Source organism: Camellia sinensis, chromosome 2 (genome assembly GCF_055761805.1).
Source record: "Camellia sinensis isolate YWXY chromosome 2, ASM5576180v1, whole genome shotgun sequence".
Taxonomy (NCBI): Eukaryota; Viridiplantae; Streptophyta; class Magnoliopsida; order Ericales; family Theaceae; genus Camellia; species Camellia sinensis.
Genome location: NC_138962.1, coordinates 106,153,273 through 106,174,450, shown reverse-complemented (window position 1 = coordinate 106,174,450; position 21,178 = coordinate 106,153,273).

Sequence of the window (21,178 nt, the reverse complement as noted above, 5' to 3'; positions counted from 1 at the left end):
TGGCTATACAAGCTACATCACTAATGGTTTTCCTACTAAGGGCATCGGCCACAACATTGGCCTTTCCCGGATGATAATGTAACTCAAAATCATAATCCTCGATGAACTCCATCCATCTCCTCTGCCTCAGATTCAAGTCTCTCTGTGTAAACAGATACTTCAAACTCTTGTGATCCGAGAATACCTCGAACTTCTCACCATAAAGGTAGTGCCTCCAGATTTTCAAGGCAAAGATCACAGCTGCTAACTCTAGGTCGTGTGTGGGGTAATTCTTCTCGTGTATTTTCAACTGATGTGAGCCATAAGCTACCACTTTCCCTTCTTGCATCAACACACAACCCAAACCCTCTCGTGAGGCATCACAATAAACCGCATAACCCAACCCTCTCTCCGGAATAATCAACACCGGAGTGGTGGTCAATCTAATTTTCAACTCTTGGAACGACTTTTCACAAGTCTCATTCCATACAAACTTGACTCCCTTCCGAGTCAGTCTAGTCAACGGTGACGCTAACCTGGAGAAATCTTTCACAAACCGACGGTAATACCCAGCTAATCCCAGAAAACTGCGGATCTCAAACACACTCTTAGGCTGTGCCCAATCTTGCACTGCCTCAACCTTGGATGTATCAACAGACACCCCTTCCCCGGATACCACGTGGCCTAAGAATTTGACTTCTCCCAGCCAGAACTCACACTTCCCAAACTTGGCATACAGCCTATGGGCTCTAAGTAACTCAAGCACCACTCTCAAGTGTGCCTCGTGCTCCTCCTCAGAAGACGAATAGATAAGGATATCGTCCACGAAAACAACCACAAATCGGTCTAAGAACTCCCGGAAAATTCGGTTCATCAAGTCCATCAAGACTGCCGGTGCATTGGTAAGCCCGAATGGCATCACCAGAAACTCGTAATGGCCATACCGCGTACGGAATGCCGTCTTAGGAATATCTTCCTCCCTGACCCTCAACTGATGGTAACCCGATCTCAAGTCTATCTTAGAGAAACAACGGGAACCCTTCAACTGGTCAAACAAATCATCTATACGGGGCATAGGGTACTTATTCTTAACCGTAGCCCGATTCAGCTTCCTGTAGTCAATACACAATCTCAAGGCACCATCTTTCTTTTTAACAAAGAGGGCCGGCGCTCCCCACGGTGAAACACTAGGGCGAACAAAGCCCTTATCGAGCAATTCCTGGAGCTGAACTTTCAACTCAACCAACTCTGCTGGAGCAAAACGGTAAGGTGCCATAGAAATCGGCGCCGTACCAGGCACTAAATCAATAGAGAACTCTATCTCTCGGTGAGGTGGCAATCTAACAAGATCTTCGGGAAAGACATCCGAATACTCACAAACCACCCTCGGTAACACAACCAGGGTCTCACCACTCTCACCACTCTCACAGCTAGCAAGTAGACTACTAAGCTCACTTCGCCCTCGCGAATCAAACCCCGGTGGCAAAACACTACCAACCCGGTCTCCCAAGAAATGGAACCACTCCCCGCTCAAGGTACACAATGTAACCCTCTGGCGGTAGCAATCAATAACAGCCCGGTATGACGATAACCAGTCCATACCCAAAATAACATCAAAACCCTTCATGGGCATGACAACAAACGGAAAAGGAAGCCTATAGTCGGCGACCTCTAAATCACATCCTCTAACACCCTGTTTCAGAATCAACTCACCACCCAAAGGCGATACCACACAAATAGGAGATGCTAACTGTGCTAACTCCAATTCCAAAACAGATGCAAATGCAGCAGATACAAAAGAATGAGATGCACCCGTGTCTATCAACACATTAGCAACTGAGTTGCAAAACAGAAAAGTACCTCTCACTACTGATGGAGCCGGTACTAAATCCTGCGCGGTAACAGCATACACGCGCCCCGTAGGCCCCTGGTCTACCTGCTCACCTCTCGGAGCAAAAGACTGCTGCACAGACTGGGATGACGAAGCTCCCGGATTGGCCCTCGAGGCCTGCACAGACTGAGCTGGCTGAAAACCCTGCGTCTGCCTAGAACCAGACGCTCCCGAAGTGGCACTCAACTGTGGGCAAAACCTCTTCATGTGCCCAGGTTGTCCACACTGATAACAAGTCAAGAGCTGCCCCCTGCCCAAACTCTGACTCTGCGGTCTAGCTGAAGAAGAAGCAGCTTTCAGACCCCCACCCTTCTGCGGGCAGACAGATACCTTGTGGCCCAGCTGGCCACACTTGTAACAGGTGAAATCCCCCTGACCACCTCTCCCGGAGCCTGCACTTGGCACAGGGAAGGTCGATCTAGCAACACCACCCTGCGACTGCTGAGGGTTAGAACCCCTCTGCCTCCTGCCATCACCCTGACTATCCTGGCTCCTCTTGGAGCCTCTCTGGCCCTCATCCTCCTCCTGCATCATAAGCTCCATATGAGCTGCAGCATCCACTAGGTGTCTATAGTCTCGAATATAAGACCCACCAACTCTCAACTTGAGGCCCCGCCTCAACTTCCGCTCAAACTCATAGCAACGGCGTTCCTCAGACGCCACCAGTTCAGGTGCAAACCTAGACAGACTGGTAAAAGTAGCCTCAAACTCGGCCACTGACAAGCCCTGCTGATTAAGCCGGCTAAACTGATCCCTCAGCTTCTCCCTAGCTGCTGCTGATAAAAACCTCTCCTGAAAAGCATTCACAAACGCCTCCCAAGTACCACCAACACGAGCTTTCTCGTACTTCCACCATTGACCCGCGTCTCCCTTCAGTTGGAAGGATGCCAAGGTCACTTTCAGTGCTCCGTCCTCGATGCCAAGCATCTCAAACGTCTTCGTTGTCTGTTCGAGCCATTCATCTGCCTTAAGCGGCTCTTTAGGATCCCCGATAAACTCGTCCGGATTACACCGAAAGAACTCCCTCTTCAAGAAGGACGGCCCCGCCTCAGCTGCCTGATTCTTAGCCCTAAGAATACCCAAAGCTCCTGCTAACTCTCTGGCCAAGGCACCCATAGCCTGCTGACCTACTGGCTCGGCCACATTAGCCTGCCCAACTCCCTCCTGCACTGCCGGAATCTCACCCTGTAACGGTACTTCCTGCCTCGCAGGTCTACCACGCCTAGCACCTCTTCCTCGTCCTGACATCCTAATAAAGGTAACACAGAACGTTAGCACATTCATAGGTGTGCCGAAACTAAACACTCACGTCCTAATGCGTGGACAACTGTAATTCACTCCACATAAGCACATAAACACATAAGCACTTACGAATTTCATTTCCGGATAATGATAGTCCCGAGACGTTACTAGAGTTCCGGTTAGAAACAGCGTTGATCAAGTGCTTTTCCAACAAGACTCCCAGAAACTCAAGGATCCGATCAACATCCTAGAAATTAAATCCCATACCCACATAGTCACATAAGCATGTTAGCATTTAAGCACATCGCATATGATACTACATTTAAGTCTCTATCAAGCGAGACAAACCCATTGTGATCCTAATCACTTCCTACGTACCCAAAGTATTCGAACCCGGTACGCTCTGATACCAAGTTGTAACGCCCTCAAAATAATAACATTAAACCCATCAGATAAGACACGCATTTACATATAAACTAACCACATTCCTTTCATTCATTAGAATTCCAAGACATAAGTATTACATGTTAACCTCATAACAAAATGCCCTACGGGCTTACAGCTTTCCAAGTTAACACTTGGTTACAACAAAGAGTTCTAACTCGTTTACACATTAAGCCCTTGGCTTGAAATTACATATAATACATCAAAAGTAAAACGACAAAACTATGCCCGCCACTAGCCTCCCAGCTATGTCCTTGGAGGTGGCATGCTTCCTGTACCTGAAAATGATATTCCCATATAGGGTGAGCCACAGCCCAGTAGAAATACACTAAACCAACCATGGACAATGACCAAAACATTAGCAATTGATAGTTGGTCAACACTGATACAATCACATAAATTACATATTTATGTCAACGACTTACAAGTCCCAATTACTTTTCATTTTCCCTTTTTCAACAGATAAGCATGCTAGCTCTATCATCATTTCCACAGATATGTATAAAAACTATATCTCACATTCAGATAAGCATAAAAGCTATATCCACAATCTCAACAGATATGTATATCAACAATATCCACAGATAAGCATACAAGCTGTATCTACATTCTACAACAGATATGTATATCAACAATATCCACAGATAAGCATACAAGCTGTATCCACACTTCACAAAGATAAGCATATGAGCTCTATCTTCACTTCTCTAGACAAGCATATGAGCTCTGTCTACGGAGTTCATCCCCTATCTCCTCCCAATACCTATCCGGTTTAGAGGTACATCCCCTATCTTCCCCTAAACCGCGGAGTACATCCCCTATCTCCTCCTCTACACATAACGTATATAAACACATTGGTTCTATATACAATCACATAATACACACAATTAATGTATTCTATCAACCGTCAAGTTCCATGACACATTCCATTGATTAGTTTCCGTTTACCTAATCATCATGCATTGTCTACAACAATCACGACTATCCTCTACCGATAGCCCCAAAGCAGTTATTTCTAAACAGAAAATAAATGCACAATGGATATTCAATCAACATTTCATTCCTTCATTCCTCTCAATTAATTATCCCAATTAATTAAACAATGTAATTAGGTCAATTCCCATAATTAACATTTCAACCCTTAGGTCCCATTTTCATCAATGATTCAACATTAATTCCATTTTCCATGCCAAACATGCATCTAGGTTTATTATGAATAAAACCCCAACTTTTGTAAAATTACGCAAAAGTCCCAAACTTTCACCAAATTACCAAACCAAGCCCAACATCTCAAATTACCAAAATTTAAAGACAAAACCCATAGAGAGGAGTAGGTTATCCCTACCTCAAATTCGGAGTCCCAAAGGAGAAGACGACAAAACCCAACGTGCTCCAAAACCCGAGATTTTCAGATTAAAATGAAGCCCTCAACGATCAACAACTTTTTTGTAAAGGCCAAAGGTGAGTAAATCACTCCTACTAGATCAAAACCTAGAGAGAAGGTAGAGTCTAGAGTGAGAGGCTCAACAATGGTGATTTTGGAAAAGTAAGAGAGAGAAAAGAAAGTGAAAAAGTGATTTGAAAAGTCACAATTTCGGGACTTTAACCCAGGTCTTCCGCTCGAGCGTAAAACACCCCGCTCGAGCGGCCACTCACAGACTTCCGCTCGAGCGGCCAACCTCCCGCTCGAGCGCAGAATGCACTCGCTCAGCACTTGTGCAGAACCAGACCTCCGCTCGAGCTCCCAACCCTACGCTCGAGCTCACAACACTGCACAACAAGATACTGGATGGATGTAATCTACGCTCGAGCGCCAGCACCTCCGCTCGAGCGTACAGGCCAAAAATCTGGGCAACTAGTTTTGGTTTCTAAACTCAACCAACCTGTAACAAACCCGCTCAACACATCCTATAACTCAAATACAAAGTAAGAAAGGATGTAAACAAGATAATAAACAACCACCAACATCCACGGACACATGTCCGGATCACTATACAACAAGGGTAAACCCGGGATCGCTATATGTGTCCGTAGATGTTAGTAGTTGTTTATTATCTTGTTTACATCCTTTTTACTTCGTATTTGAATTATAGGATGTGTTGGGCGGATTTGTTTCAGGTTGGTTGAGTTTAGAAACCAAAACTAGTTGCCCAGATTTTTGGCCTGTCCGCTCGAGCGGAGATGTTAGCGCTCGAGCGGGGAATACACCCATCCAGTATTTGTTGTGCGGTGTTGTACGCTCGAGCGTAGGGTTGGGAGCTCGAGCGGAGGTCTGGTTCTGCAAAAGTGCTGAGCGAGTGCATTCTGCGCTCGAGCGGGAGGTTGACCGCTCGAGCGGAAGTCTGTGAGTGGCCGCTCGAGCGGGGTGTTTTACGCTCGAGCGGAGACCTGGGTTAAAGTCCCGAATTTGTGACTCTTCAAATCACTTTTTCACTTTCTCTTCTCTCTCTTACTTTTCCAAAAACACCATTGTTGAGTCCCTCTCTCTAGATACTACCTTCTCTCTAGGTTTTGATCTAGTAGGAGTGATTTGCTCACCTTTGGCCTTTACAAAAAAGTTGTTGATCGTCGAGGGCTACATTTTAATCTGAAAATCACGGGTTTTGGAGCACGTTGGGTTTTGTCGTCTTCTCCTTTGGGACTCCGAATTTGAGGTAGGGATATCCTACTCCTCTCTATGGATTTTGTCTTTAAATTTTGGTATTTTGAGATGTTGGGCTTGGCTTGGTAATTTTGTGAAAGTTTGGGACTTTTGTGCAATTTTACAAAAGTTGAGGTTTTATTCATAATAAACCTAGATGTATGTTTGGAATGGAGAAATGGAATTGATGATAAATCATTGATGAAAATGGGACCTAAGGGTTGAAATGGTAATTATGGAAAATGGCCTAATTACATTGTTTGATTAATTGGGATAATTAATTGAGAAAAATGAGGAAATGAAATGTTGACTGAATATCCATTTGTGCACTTATTTTCTGTTTAGAAATAACTGCTTTGGGCTATCGGTGGAGGATAGTCGTGATTGTTGTAGACAATGCATGTTGATTAGGCAAACTGAAACTAATCAATGAAATGTGTCATGGAACTTGACGGTTGATTGAATACATTAACTATATGTATTGAGTGATTGTATATAGAACCAATGTGTTTATATACGTTATGTGTAGAGGAGGAGATAGGGGATGTACTCCGCGGTTTAGGGGAAGATAGGGGATGTACCTCTAAACCGGATAGTGTTGGGAGAAGATAGGGGATGAACTCCGTAGATACAGCTCATATGCTTATCTAGTAGTGAAGATAGAGCTTATATGCTTATCTTTGTGAAGTATAGATAGAGCTTATATGCTTATCTTTGTGAAGTGTGGATATAGCTTATATGCATATCTGTGGATATTGTGGTTATACATATCTGTTGAGAATGTGGATATAGCTTATATGCTTATCTGAATGTGGGATATAGTTTTTATACATATCTGTGGAAATGATGATAGAGCTAGCATGCTTATCTGTTGAAAAAGGGAAAATGAAAGGTAACTTAAGACTCATAAGTTGTATGACATAAATGTGTAATTTATGTGATTGTATCAGTGTTGGCCATCTATCCATTGCTAATATTTTAGTCATTGTTCATGGTTGGTTTAGTGTATTTCTACTGGGCTGTGGCTCACCCTATATGGGAACATCATTTTCAGGTACAGGAAGCATGCCACCTCCAAGGACATAGCTGGGAGGCTAGAGGCGGACATATTTTTGTCGCTTAACTTTTGATGTATTACATGTGACTTCAAGCCAAGGGCTTAATATGTAAACGAGTTAGTACTCTTTGTTGTAACCAAGTGTTAACTTGGAAAGTTGTAAGCCCGTAGGGCATTTTTGTTTTGATGTTAACATGTAATACTTATGTAATGGAACTCTAATGTATAAAAGAATGTGGTTAGTTTATATATAAATGCATGTCTTATCGGATGAGTTTAATGTTATTTTTTTTTGAGGGCGTTACACAAAATAACGAAATATATAAAAGGGATTAACCCTTTTTACAACACATTGGCATTTTGCCTATATTTAGAAGGCCCCATTGTAACAACCCTCACTTCATCTTAGTCATGCTCTCATGCATTTATATGATTTTGTCTTGTTAAGCTTGCATTTCAAATCTTGTCTTTGTTTTGCTTAAGTGTTACTGTATGCTTTGTTCCTAGCTTGGTGTGAGTTTAGCCGAGGTCATCCTAAGCCTGCGTCGCACCTTTGAATCTTTTATACCTAGGACTATCTTGGAATCTTTTGGTCAACCTCCACTCGCACCTTGGCATATTGGCCGAGATGTCACTATCTAGGCCGAGGTGTTCATCACCAAGGCCGAGATGTGTGTTATCTAGGCCGAGATGTTACCCTTGCACCTAAGTGATCTTATTCCTGGATTGGTATGACCTAGACCGAGGTGTGGCACATCTAGGCTGAGGTGTGGCACAGCTAGGCCAAGTGTTATCCTTCCTAGCCGAGATCATTATAGCATTTCTAGCCGAAGCCTTGTATTAGCCGATGTCTTTTCTTGCCGAAGCTCTGTCCTTAGCCGAGATTATTACTTGCCGGAGTACCCTTGCCATCTAGCTTGTTGAACACGCTTTGTCATAGTCTTGTCTTGTCTTGTCTTTCAATCACCTTTTTTAGGAGAGCCAACCAACCGTTGCCACGTGTCCGAGCTGAATGTTAAATCAGCCGGCAGAGAGAGAAATGTATCATTTGTTATGTGTCTTTGTTCTTGAGGAGAGAGAAGCTCTAGAAGAGGGAGAAGGAGTTCTTAGAGGGGCAATAGATTTCCAAGCTTGATCTTTGGGTGCTTGAACCGTTAGATTCGAGTTTTGAGGTTAGAATCTTAATCTACTATTGTTGTTCTTATTGATCATCTCGCTGCATTGCATGATCGAACCTGATTTGCAAGTCATGCATCGATTTAAAGTTGGGTTTAGAAAGAGAAAGTGGCATTCATGTGTTCTTGAAGGAAAAGCCTTGTTTGATCCGAAAGGTTGCATTAAGATTCATGTTTTTGTGTTTATTTTCATAAAATCTTCGAGTATGGGTACCCAGGTCCATGTTTTTGAATTCATAGTATGAAATCTTATACTTTGTAATGATAAGTTATGATCTTTGCATCCATGTTCTTCATGTTCATGTTCTTCAAGAAAGGGAAACCCAGATTTTCCCGACTTCATTTCCTTGAATGTGGCCATCGGGGCCACACCTCGGCAAGGAGGTGAGGGACCTCGGCCAAGATCTGGTTGGTGCCCAGCAAGTTTTCCCCGAGATGAGAAACAATGTTTTGTTTTGGTTCGACTTAGTTTTGAAGGAATGCCGAAATCATTTGCATACATGTGGAGCTTGTTTGAAAGTGCATTCAATAGACTTTGCCATGTGTTTGTAGGACTTGGACTCTCGCTTGACCCGACGTTTGAAGAACTATGTGAATAGTATTTTTAATAAAGTTATGTTATAAAGTTTTGATAAAGCTTTGCTTCGTTTTGTAAAAGTATTTGACCAAGCATGAATGATTATCCCTATTTTGTGTATCAAGTATTAGCCTTGTTTTGGATGACAATCTTTGAAAGTCCGTACGTGCTAGGGGACTATAAGAATTTGTAGCACAAGTCCGTACGTGCTAGGGGACTATAAGCATTTGTAGCACAACCTTTGAAAGTCCGTACGTGCTAGGGGACTATAAGAATTTGTAGCACAACCTTTGAAAGTCCGTACGTGCTAGGGGACTATAAGCATTTGTAGCACAAGTCCGTATGTGCTAGGGGACTATAAGCATTTGTAGCACAACCTTTGAAGGTCCGTACGTGCTAGGGGACTATAAGCATTTGTAGCACAACCTTTGAAAGTCCGTACGTGCTAGGGGACTATAAGCATTTGTAGCACAAGTCCGTACGTGCTAGGGGACTATAAGCATTTGTAGCACAACCTTTGAAGGTCCGTACGTGCTAGGGGACTATAAGCATTTGTAGCACAACCTTTGAAAGTCTGTACGTGCTAGGGGACTATAAGCATTTGTAGCACAAGTCCGTACGTGCTAGAAGACTCTAAGCTTTTGTAGCACCTTTGTTAACGTCATCTCTTAGAACTTGGAAGCCTTGAAAGATTTGTTAGATGAACTTGTTTGTCTTTGAATTTGTGCAAGATATAATGTGTATCGCTTTGATAAAGATCTCGGATATTATTCATGCAAACCCTTTATTACTTGTACCATTCACTGAGTATCCAAGCTCACCCTCTCTATATATATGTAGGTGATGAGCAGGACGGCGGTGACGCCTAGATGTGCTTTGCAACTTGTTTTGGATTCGCATTTTGTAGCATCTTGATGATTATGCTTCTTAGCTTGTAATTCATCGTGTTTTGTATATGATGGCTTGAGAAGCCTTTTGGTCAAGATGTATTTTGTATTTCATTTTATTGTATCCAAGTTGTAAGACCTTGATAAGATGTATGACATTTCATTTGATATATGCACAACTCTTATGGACTTATTAGATTTAAATTTATTGCTTCCGTACATGTTAGCCCCATATGTATACTCTAATTGCGTGTGAATCCTTGTAAGTTGGCCTTTGGTAATCTCAGATTACTGGCCATCATGGCACCATTTTACTAGGGGCGGAATGGGGTCGTGACACCCATGGCCAACAATTAACATGATTCAAGTCTCGAGCAACTCTTCACTCCATACCTGAAAAATAATTAGCAACGTGGGATGAACATAAAGGTCCAGTAAGAATCCCAATAATCTTAAACAATAGCAACATATAGATAGCTAGAATTATGAATGCTCCACACACACACACACACACACACACATATATATAGGATATGTGACATTTCATCCTTCAAAATATACTTACATAAATACAATTTTTCAAAAGATTCTCTTTAAAATAACAAGAAACAAAGGCCAATTATTACCTTTCAAAACTTTTCATTTGCATTTAAAAGAAATCTCCACCATTCATCACATTACCATGATCTCCTAAGATCGATCTAAACAATATACTTGTCCTACATTCCAACTCATTATGGCTACAAAGGCAATTACTATATATTATGGTCTTAAGCACAAGTGTAAAATGAATTTTCACAAATACATATATAAGATGCCAAGTTTGGGAAATTAGGCTTCTTATATGATGTAGAAATTTGGTGGACGGATCTCTTTCAAGACTCATGTGGAAAATATTGTTGTTGAAAATGGTCGAGCTGTGGGTGTAAAGCAAAGAAGTGGTCAAAATATAAGCGAAGAACTTGATGTATGACTTCTTATCAGGAAAATCTCGAAGAAAGGGAAGGTTGCATAGCCTGAGCAGGGGTCAAATAATGGACTAGGAATCAAATTGCTTGGGTTAATATTTATGATTTGTTTTATACACTTCTTGTTTTGGAATATTAATCATCAAAAGAACAAATAACTAGAAATCAAATTGTAAAACTTTTCTGACTTAGTGGATTTTGGTGAGATGAACCACTAAGGATAATTATTGGGTAAGTGAGTTTTAAATCAATTTTTATGATGCTTATCAGTTACCAAAGGGAAGAAGTTGGTGAGAGCAAAATTTTGACTGGTAGAGATTAAAATCCGTCAAGATCGAAATTTGGATTTTTGGCTTGCTTCCTCTTCTAGCTTGAGGTAGGGATTTTCTTTGAGTTATATATATATTTTTGCAAGATCTAAATGATTTTAGAAATCATCATTTGATGTGTTTTGAAAAATGGATTGTTGATTCAAGAAGGTGAATGATTTTGAAAGTGGGTTTACTTTCTTTTTCCTTCTAAAAATAGAAATTTATATTTTTGAACTATGTTGATGAAAGAAAGATGTTTTTGGTGAGATCTTCTCAAATATTTGAAGATGAATGACTTTTGGTGAGAAAACCTAGAAATTGGGAATTTTTAAGAAGGATGTTGAAAATTTTTAGAAGTTGTTATATTTATTTTGTGTGCCAAAATAAATGACGTTTGAAAATTGTTTCTTTATTTACACATAAATGATGTTTTCATGGAATATGGGAATTGTTAAAGTTTTGGGAATTGTTGTTTAAAAGTATTAATATAGTCTTGAGATCACTAAATTGTTAAGATTGTTTGAATTGTGGGAATTATGCTATCCCTTGGATGAATTGAAATAAAAGTATTTATTCATCTTGTAAAATTGCATTGAAAGGAGAATTTTGATCACAATGGGAATATTGTGTGAGAGTATTGAAAGTGGAAGAAATATTGCATTGCATTTTTATCATGGCATTGACATATCAATTCATTTGATAATGAAGAGTTTTTAAAGTTGATTTGAAAACTTTACATTGAGAAAAGAATGTTGAGAAACAAGTTTTCATTAAATGGTTTTGGGATAAATACGGTGGTAAGTCTTGACAGGTAGTGTGGATTAAAGGTGTCCAGCCTTCCAGTTGCGATTAGTAAAAATGACAAATTGGTAGTACTTGTATAGTCTACTTACAGACACCAGCCTAGTGATTGATAAGTGGTGTAGATGATAGGTGTCGAGCCTTCCGGTTGCGATCGGTAAAAATGACAAATTGGTAGTACTTGTATAGTCTACTTGTAGACACTGACCTAGGGATTACCAAAGTTGTATTTACCGTCCCTTGAACAAAATTGATAAATGTGGAATAGTTGAAATTGCATGGCATTATTGAGCATGATGATTTTTGAATAAATGAAGATGTGTTCTTATTTTTCAAAAGAGCATGGCATGGCATATGCATCCACCTTTTAAGACTTGTATAAAATGTATATACTTTGTGAAGGATTTTCCTACTGGGCTTTATGCTCACCCTACGGGATTTTTGTGCAGGAAAAGATGTGGTGATCCTGCCTAACTGAGGGTGTGAAAGTGTGTGAAGAGAGCATAGTGTGCTCGTTTGCTGTGACTCTGATTGTAAGCCAAGGGCTTTATATATGTGGGTTTAAATAACCATTTTGTGTAACCAGGCTCAGGCCTTGGAACTTGTAAACCCTTGGGGGTATTTGTTGTTTAATTAATGGTTGTTGGATTAATTGTATTATCGTATGAAGACTATTTACATTATGTAATGCAAGTATGAGGATTTGTTATCAATTTTACTTTAAAGAGCCATGACTAGTGTATCACCATTTGGGCATGAAAATGGGGGCGTTACAGTCCCCGTCCTCGGCCCCGATCCCCGACTAGGAACCTATTACCGTCCCCGTCCCAGTCCCATAACGGGGATCGGGTTTCCCCGAACCCGAAAATTTTCCGGATAAAAAAAAAAAAAGTAGCAACAACAACAACGATTCAATTCTACAACAACATCCTCAACATCTACATCATCAACAACAATATCATCAAACAACATCAACAACACACAAATCTGAGTAGAGAGAGATAGATCTAAGTAGAGAGAGAGATAGATCTAAGCTGCAATCTAATATATATATACCACACAGAGAAAGAGAGATGGAAAGAGTCGGGCGGAGGAGATCGCGGAGGAGGGCGGTGAAGAAGATCGGCAGAGGAGAGCGGTGGAGGAGTGGCGCTGTGAGATCAGCGGAGGGGGGCGGTGAAGGAGATCAGCAGAGGAGGGCGCTGGAGGAGCGGCGCTGTGAAGCCGTCGTTTTGGACACTAGCAGCAGACACACAAATATATATAGACAGGGGTAGAATTGTAATTTTATTTCGGGGGAAAAACGGGGAGGGGGTCGAGGGTAGGGTGGGGTGGGGCAGGGCGGGGCGGGGCCGGGGACGAGACTGGGAAATGTATCACTGTCCCCGACTCGAACATCATCGGGGATTTATTTTTAAATACCATCTCCGGCCCGTCGGGGGTATTTTTCGGAAAAAAACCGCTCTAATCAGGGTCGGGGGGTCGGGTCCCCATCAGGTCGGGTTTAAATTGCCATCATTCCTTATTTTACCTTTGTTAAGAACTTCCCTCCCTTTCCACTTCAACTGCCACCCTCTTGCCCTTTTCCTAACACCATTTACACGAGTCTGAATCCTCTGCCGTAGGCCTCTACCGTGATTCTTGCGGTGCCCCAATCGTTTTGGGGCAAATTTTCACAAAAAAAAAAAACAAACAAACAGAACCCTTCCTCTGCATCTCTCTTCTTCTTCTTCTTCATTTCTCTCACTAAAACTCCCAACCCACCAACAACCCACCACCGCCACCCCCAAAGCCGCAAGCCCCATTCTCTCGCCACCACCTCGATCTTTTCTCCTCTTTTCTTTTCTCTCACAGCTCTCAAACCAAAGAGACGAGATGGATGGCGAGGCGACGATGGAGGAGGAAGTCGAGTGCCGCCGATGTACTGGAGGGAGTTCATCGGTCATTCTGGTTGCCAGTCATTGATTGTCTCCCTGGTTTCAACCTAGATCTGAAATGCAGAGAGATGGGTTTATGAAGAAAAGAAAATTTTCAAAACCTCTATGAAAGATTTGAGATCCAAAATTAAAAAAGAGAGGAAAAAATTTTAATTGTTTGTTCTTTGCTTTTATTTGTATTGATCTAATTTTTAGTCAATTTTAATTTATGATTTGGGATGTTCAAAGTGTTAATATGCATATATACATATATATATACACATCTCAAATTTTTTAAGCTCAAACTTTTATTTGAATGGTTGTTAATGTTGGTATTCTTTTGAGTAGTAGTGAGAATTGAGGGTTTTGGTCAGAAATCCTCTGCCGGTGCCATAGCGGCCAGAGGTCGTCAGCTGTGGGGTTCTTTCCCTCTTTCTTTTTTGCTGGTTCTGTTTTTTTTTTTTGGGTTAAATTTTATCCCAAAACGACGTCGTTTTGGACACTACATGAACCATCGCAGGAGATCATCGCAGAGGATTCGGACTCCCGTTTACACTAGTAACCACTTTGCTGTATCGCAGAGCGCTAACTAGAATTATTGCATTCAAAAGAAAAATATATATATTGGAGTCTATTTAGGCTTCATTTGGGAAGTGGGTTAACTTTTTAGTTTTTTGGTTTTTTTGACTTTTTTTTTGTGAGAGAAGAGTGTAATGATTATGGGTTGGATGTGATGTTTTGTTTGTTATGGCTAAAATAGTCTATTTTGTCTTTTGTGACTAAAATAGCCAAAAAAGCCCATAAACCAACTTGCCAAAGGTGGTGTTTGGTTTACATTTGGAATTACATTCTAATTAAAAACATTTAAAATTATTTTTAAAACTCATAACCAAATACAAAACTCAAAACTTAATTTAAAAATTATTTTCAAAACTCATAACCAAATACACAACTCCAAATTCAATTTAAATTTTTTTTCAAAACTCATAACCAAACTCTTTTCAAAACTCTATTTAAAAAAAAATTCAATTTTTTTATTTTGTTTTTTTAAAATTATTTTTTGAATCATGATTTGAGTGTGGAGTCATATTTTGAGTAATGAGTTTTGAGTTGAGTTTTTTTTTAAAATTTTTTTTTGTTTGGTTATGAGTTTTGATTTATTTTTTTAGGATAAATATTTAATGTTTATTTATTTATTTTAATGTGCATTGTATTTCATACATTTATGCTCTGTATTTTTTAAAAATATTTAAAATTTTAATTTTTTAATATATATTTTTTTTATTTATTATTTTAAACATTTAATTTAATTTTATAAATATCTTAATTTTTTGAAAAATTTTAATTTTTAAATTTTTTTGAAAAAAATTAGATCATATATATATATATATATATATATATCTCTAAATCATAACAAATTATTTGACCAATACTTCAAAAAACTAACAAAAATTATTTTTCGAATTAAGTACCAAAAATAAAAAATATGTTTTGAAAAAATAAAAATAAAAAAAAATATTTTTTCATGATAATATCAGATAAAAAATAATTTTAAAGAACAAAATAAAAAAATATTTTTTTTGAATTTTTTAATAGAATTTTGAAAAGAGTTTCGATAAGAGTTTGGTTACGAGTCTTGAAAGAAAAAAAAAATTGAATTGAGTTTTAAGTTATGTGTTTAGTTATTAAGTTTTGAAAATAGCTTTTGAATTGAATTTTAAGTTATGTATTTAGTTATGATTTGAGTGTGGAGTTGTGTTTTGAGTTTAAAATATTTAAAAAATAAAATAAAAAATATTTAAAATAAAACTTTTATATTTATGATAAAAAAATAAATCCAAAAAATTAAAAAATACAACTCAAAACTCAAAACTCAATTCAAAACTCTTTTCAACATTCAAAACTCTTTTCAAAACTCATAACCAAATAAATTTTCTCTATTCAAAACTCAACTCACAATTTCACACTTAAATCACAACTTCATACTCAAATTATGATTCTAAAACTAAACCAAATGGAGCCAAAATATTTGGAGGTGACTTCTATACAAAAAGTTTATTATTCTTAATTGAAATGATAAAAATAAAAATAAAAGAAAAAAGAAACAAAAACAAAATAATAAAGGCAAAAGTGAAATCAATGTTTTCTAATTTTTTTCCCAAATAGTATTGTTCTAAAAAAAAAATGTTTTGATTCGACTTGTAATGATTCTTATAAATTCTTTTATATCAAGGGGTTTTACACTGTATGTCCAAAATTTTTTGTTTTTAAATTCTTAGGTTGTATTTGGTTTAAGGATTTGGAAAGAGATTTGGAAAGAAAAAGGAAAAAAAGCGACGAAATGTGAATAAAATATATTTATATTTCACTTAATTTCATACATTTTTTTCCTTTTACTTTCCAAATTCTTCCTCAAATTCTTGAACCAAATACAGCCTTATGTCGCATTTGATTGAGAGATTTGGAAAGAGAAATAGAAAAATGTGTGTAAAATTAGATAAAATATAAGTATATTTAATTCATATTTCACTTATTTTTTCTCCTTTTCTTTTCAAATCCCTTTCCAAATTTTCTAACTAAACCCAACATTAATGATTATTTCTAAATGCAAATCAATCATTAATACCTGCATTACATAACTATATACAAAATAGTGACAAAATATTAGTGACACATAATATTTTTGAAAATGTAAATTGTGGGACAAATTCAGCTCACAAACGAACAAAATGTGAGTTTTGAGTAACCAGATCAAACGACCATCCCAATATGCACCAAAAGAGGATCTCCATAGGGTCTTAAGCTGGAGGGTGGCTCTGAGTAGGGGTGCTTAGCGGATACTTTGATTCAATTAAATTGATTGAATCCAAGAAGAGAACTATTGAGTGGTTCCATTTTTGTATTGAAAAGCTGATTTTTATTTTTATTTTTATTTTTATTCCACAGAGAACAACTTCCTGACTCTATTACAAACCTACAGTTGTGACTTTGAATGCAAACTTCTTTTTGTTGTTCAGCTTGTAAAAGTATATTTTTTTCTATTTTTCTCAGTGTTTTGTGAAAAATATATACAAAAGATTTGTGGATGGTCTAAATAGAAAAACCTACTAACTGTTGTTGTCATTACCTTTTTGTTCTCCAAGGCTTCTTTTGTTGTGGAAACAAACTTTAGGATGTATTCATACTCACTGCTGCATTGCGAGATTTTGTGTGTCTTTGCAAGGTATGCCAAAAAATTTCGTTGACAATAAGGCTTCTTGTCTTCGGAGAGAACTACAATTTAGGATGCAATGGGTTGCTATTTTATGAATATATTGATTTACTTTTGTACGGTCATGTTGAAAACTCTTGTTAGTGATACATAAATAAGAGATATATTAGAAAATTGAGAAGGAAGTCCTTTCCACGAACTATAATTGAAAAAACCTCCCTACCAGACACTCTTCAAAGGCAAGAACTTTGATCATTGAGACGTCAATGAATTTGTTTAATATCACGTTGTATTTTAAAACCTTTCTCCTTGCATGCCAGCCACGTAGTCTAGACAAAATCCACGTGGGAAATCTGTTGTAGTTGGAGGGATTTAGGCTTCCTTGATTAAAAGGAGTTCAGAATCCAAATTCAAGTCTATCATTTGTTAACCATGTTAGTTATTATTACAACAATATTGTCAAAAATGGTTCTCATCAAGAAATTCAAAAAGTTGGAAAAATTGCAATATTACACCAATCCTGCATCTCATAGGAACATGAAATTTTGTAATATTGTTACCACAAGAAGGCCCTATTTATTCCAATAATTTGACAAAGGGGGAAATTTGTCTAATTGTAAAAATTGGCATTATGGCAGAACATGCAATAAATCAATTCCTAGTTGTCTTTTGAGACCTTTTAAGAAGTCATTTAATATGAGATGAAATAGCTTAATTAAGCTAGAAAAAAAATGAAATGACTTCCAAGTAATGACAGTTAATGAATTGATAAAGTTTGGTCCTTTACTTGTGCTTTCCTTCAAAAGAGCTTGAGCTTGGTCGCTAATTTGAATTTATTTTTTTTTAAGAAAATTCGCTTGCCTTCTAAGTTCTAGGGTAAAAAATTAAAAATTATCTCCACTAAATTTAGGGTAAAAAATTAAAAATTGCCTTCTAACCTTTTGTATTGGATTTTGATTAAGTCATATTGAAGCCCTGTGCTTCGTGGTATAAAGTTTTGCACTGGAGATTCTGCTTTAGAATTGTTCAGGAGATATTTCAGTTATTGGTGACATTGTGGGGGAGATTAATGTAATTTGGAACAGCTTGAATCCTTAAGGGTGTTCTTGGAAGAGTTTTGGATGGACTCTGCCTGCTAAACTTACTATCCTTCTAGAACATTCCTATTATTAGTTGTCTTTGTTTTTTCCAAATAAAAAGAAGAAGTTACTCATGCAAGGGGTCCAACACCATTCCATTAGCTCACATTTCAGTAGTTAACATTCCATGCACTGTCAACATTCACAGCTTTATTGCAATTTATTTGGCACTCCAAATTATGGAATGTAATCAGACAGTAATTTTTTCTTTATAGAAACCACGATACTTCTACTGCATGTTATTGCTTGCTGCCTTAATAAATAATTGGAGTGGTAGCTATTTGATTGTATTGTAGCTAAATCAACACAAATTTTGTTTTATCCACTTCTCTAGTCCATTAGACATCCCATTGATCAATTATTGTAGCTATTAACTTGTGCATTAAGGGCAAATTATTGCTTTTTTTTTTTGGCAGTGTAGCAGTTTCTTTATTGAAACAACATGAATACATATGAAAGAAGTCCTGAGCCTTGTTTTAAGTCCCTGGATACACATCTTCATTTGTAGGTGGCTAGGTTACTGATTTATTAGAATTTAACTTTCTTCTACTGTGCGCCACATGGCCTAATTGATTGTTCACATGGTATTCACTTTTCAAGAGCATTCTTGAGAGAGTATGTTTTGTTACTTGATCGTATAAATGATGTAGAAGCGCAATTACTTGAATAAAGTTTGATTCTGAATTCAGTTTAGTAGATGTTCCCAGGAAAAAATACTAGTTTGGACCTTGGAATATAATACCTGCCAAAATAAATAACTGTGGAGTCAAGTATAAAATTGTCTAAGGGAAAAGGACATAAATACATATATCTGGCCATGCATAATATTTGCACCATGTATATATATTCAAAGCCTTAAACTCATTTATCTCATCTAATTTCATCCCATAACTGTCGTATAGGCTGAGAATATTATTCCTCATTCTATGGCTATCAACTTTTATGTGGAAAAAAAAAAAAAAAAAAAAACAAGTCCCAAAGCTACAATCTTATTATGGACTTGGACTTGTGGAATGATTCTTCTGCAACATAGATATTGATATAATGCTGAAGGGCCTCCTGTTTATTATGGTTATATGGCGAGTTAAAGCACTCTCAAGCTGAAATTATAGCAGTTTGTTCAACTCTTTAAGAATAGACTCAGTTTTTTAATTTTAGGACTCATTTCTCAACACTTAAGAACATGTTACTATTCGAATTTTCAGAAGTTCGAAGAATCTGCTTGATATTCCCAGGTCTCATCTAAAAATTAAAGAATTTGAAAAGTTTTCACAATTCAATTTCGGGCATCAAAGTAACAGCAGGAGGACAATGATCTGAACCTATAGGATCCAAGAACATCTTCGACTTCTTTGAGAGTATTTCATCCCAAAGGGGGATACAAAACAAGACTTCACATTATTATCCAGATATTCAGCTCTGCAAGTAATGATTGTTCAGAGGTTTGCAACTTTGAAACTCTTAGGTTGTGTTTGGATAAAGAATTTAAGGGGGTATTTGTGGAGGGAAAGTAAATGAATTATGTCCAAACAATTTGTAGTTTTAGTGTATCCTAGGCTTCCAAGGATATTTGATTGATTTAACCCAAGAGAACTGCCACTTTATTTTATTTGAAAATATAAAATAAAACCCACCTCAATTGTAGATTCTCAAAAAGATAAAATCTTTTACAAGGTTTGGTACGTCAACCAGAATACAAAGGTTTGCAAATGACAATAGCAATGTTACTGAGTTCTTTCTCAGTCCAAAATTTTAAGCATATATTACAAAAACAGTGCCTATACAGGCACCTTCTTCAAATTTTCTTTTAACAATTCTGTATTAGACTTCTATTTTCTTGCAAAATGCCGAGTACCCTATCCAAGACTTTGTCTAATAGCTTTTTCCTTATTGAATTGAATCTGCAAGAAGAAAAATCCATTTTCATCTGACAAAATATTTTAACAATCCAAATCTACCCCCAATTTTTTGTGGAAATATTCTTTACAAGTAACATGGAATGGCAGCCTTTTGTTCAAAACCTTCCCAATAGGCAGTCCTTCAATTTATCAATTTCTCCACTTCCATGAGAGATGTCAATAAATACTATTCAGTATGTTTGGTTTTAGTTTTCTAAATTTAATTTTTTGTATCTTGAGTTTTTTATTTTTAGTGAATATTTTTGAAATTTTAAGAAATTTTTTTACTTTTTTACATGCACCTTACTTAGATATATCTAAATAGTAAAATATTTGTGAAAAAGTATTTAAAAAAATTAATAAATACACAAAAATATGAAAAATATACAGAAATTTCATATTTTTTTTTTGTATTTTTGGTATTTCGTAAATTTTTTAAAGATTTTTTTCACAAATATTATACTTTATGTTAGGTGTGTCTAAAAATTTTTAATTTTTTTTTAAAATATTAAAAAAATTCATTGAAAATAAAAAATATATGAAAAATAAAAATGTAAAATTTTCTAAAAATTATTTTCTGAAAACCAAAACTAAACAAGCTGAACTACTCCTTGATTTGAAATTAATGCATCAATTGCTGAAGCCAAGTGTGAAAAAGGAGACAATTTGTTTGGCTGGGTGAGTAATCGAGTACTAAATGAAAAAAGTTGACAATTTTAGACGTATTTCTTGAAACAAAATGGTAAACTATTAATTAAATTTTAATAAGCTATTAGATGAGGTGACTAATAAATTATTGGAATAGAACACACAACTCAAATCTAGAGAAGTTACTAACTTTTAAATGTTTAATTTTTCAAAAATTTGATTATTATAGAGGCACTTATGATGGAATATATATAATTAGTGAGCGATCATACTCTTACATTTGTACCTAATCCATAAAAGAACTAGAAAAATGATTTACAAAAAAAAAAAAAAAAAAAAAAACAAGAAGTCCAAGGAGAATGAAAATTCAGCAATATTAAACATTATTCATAA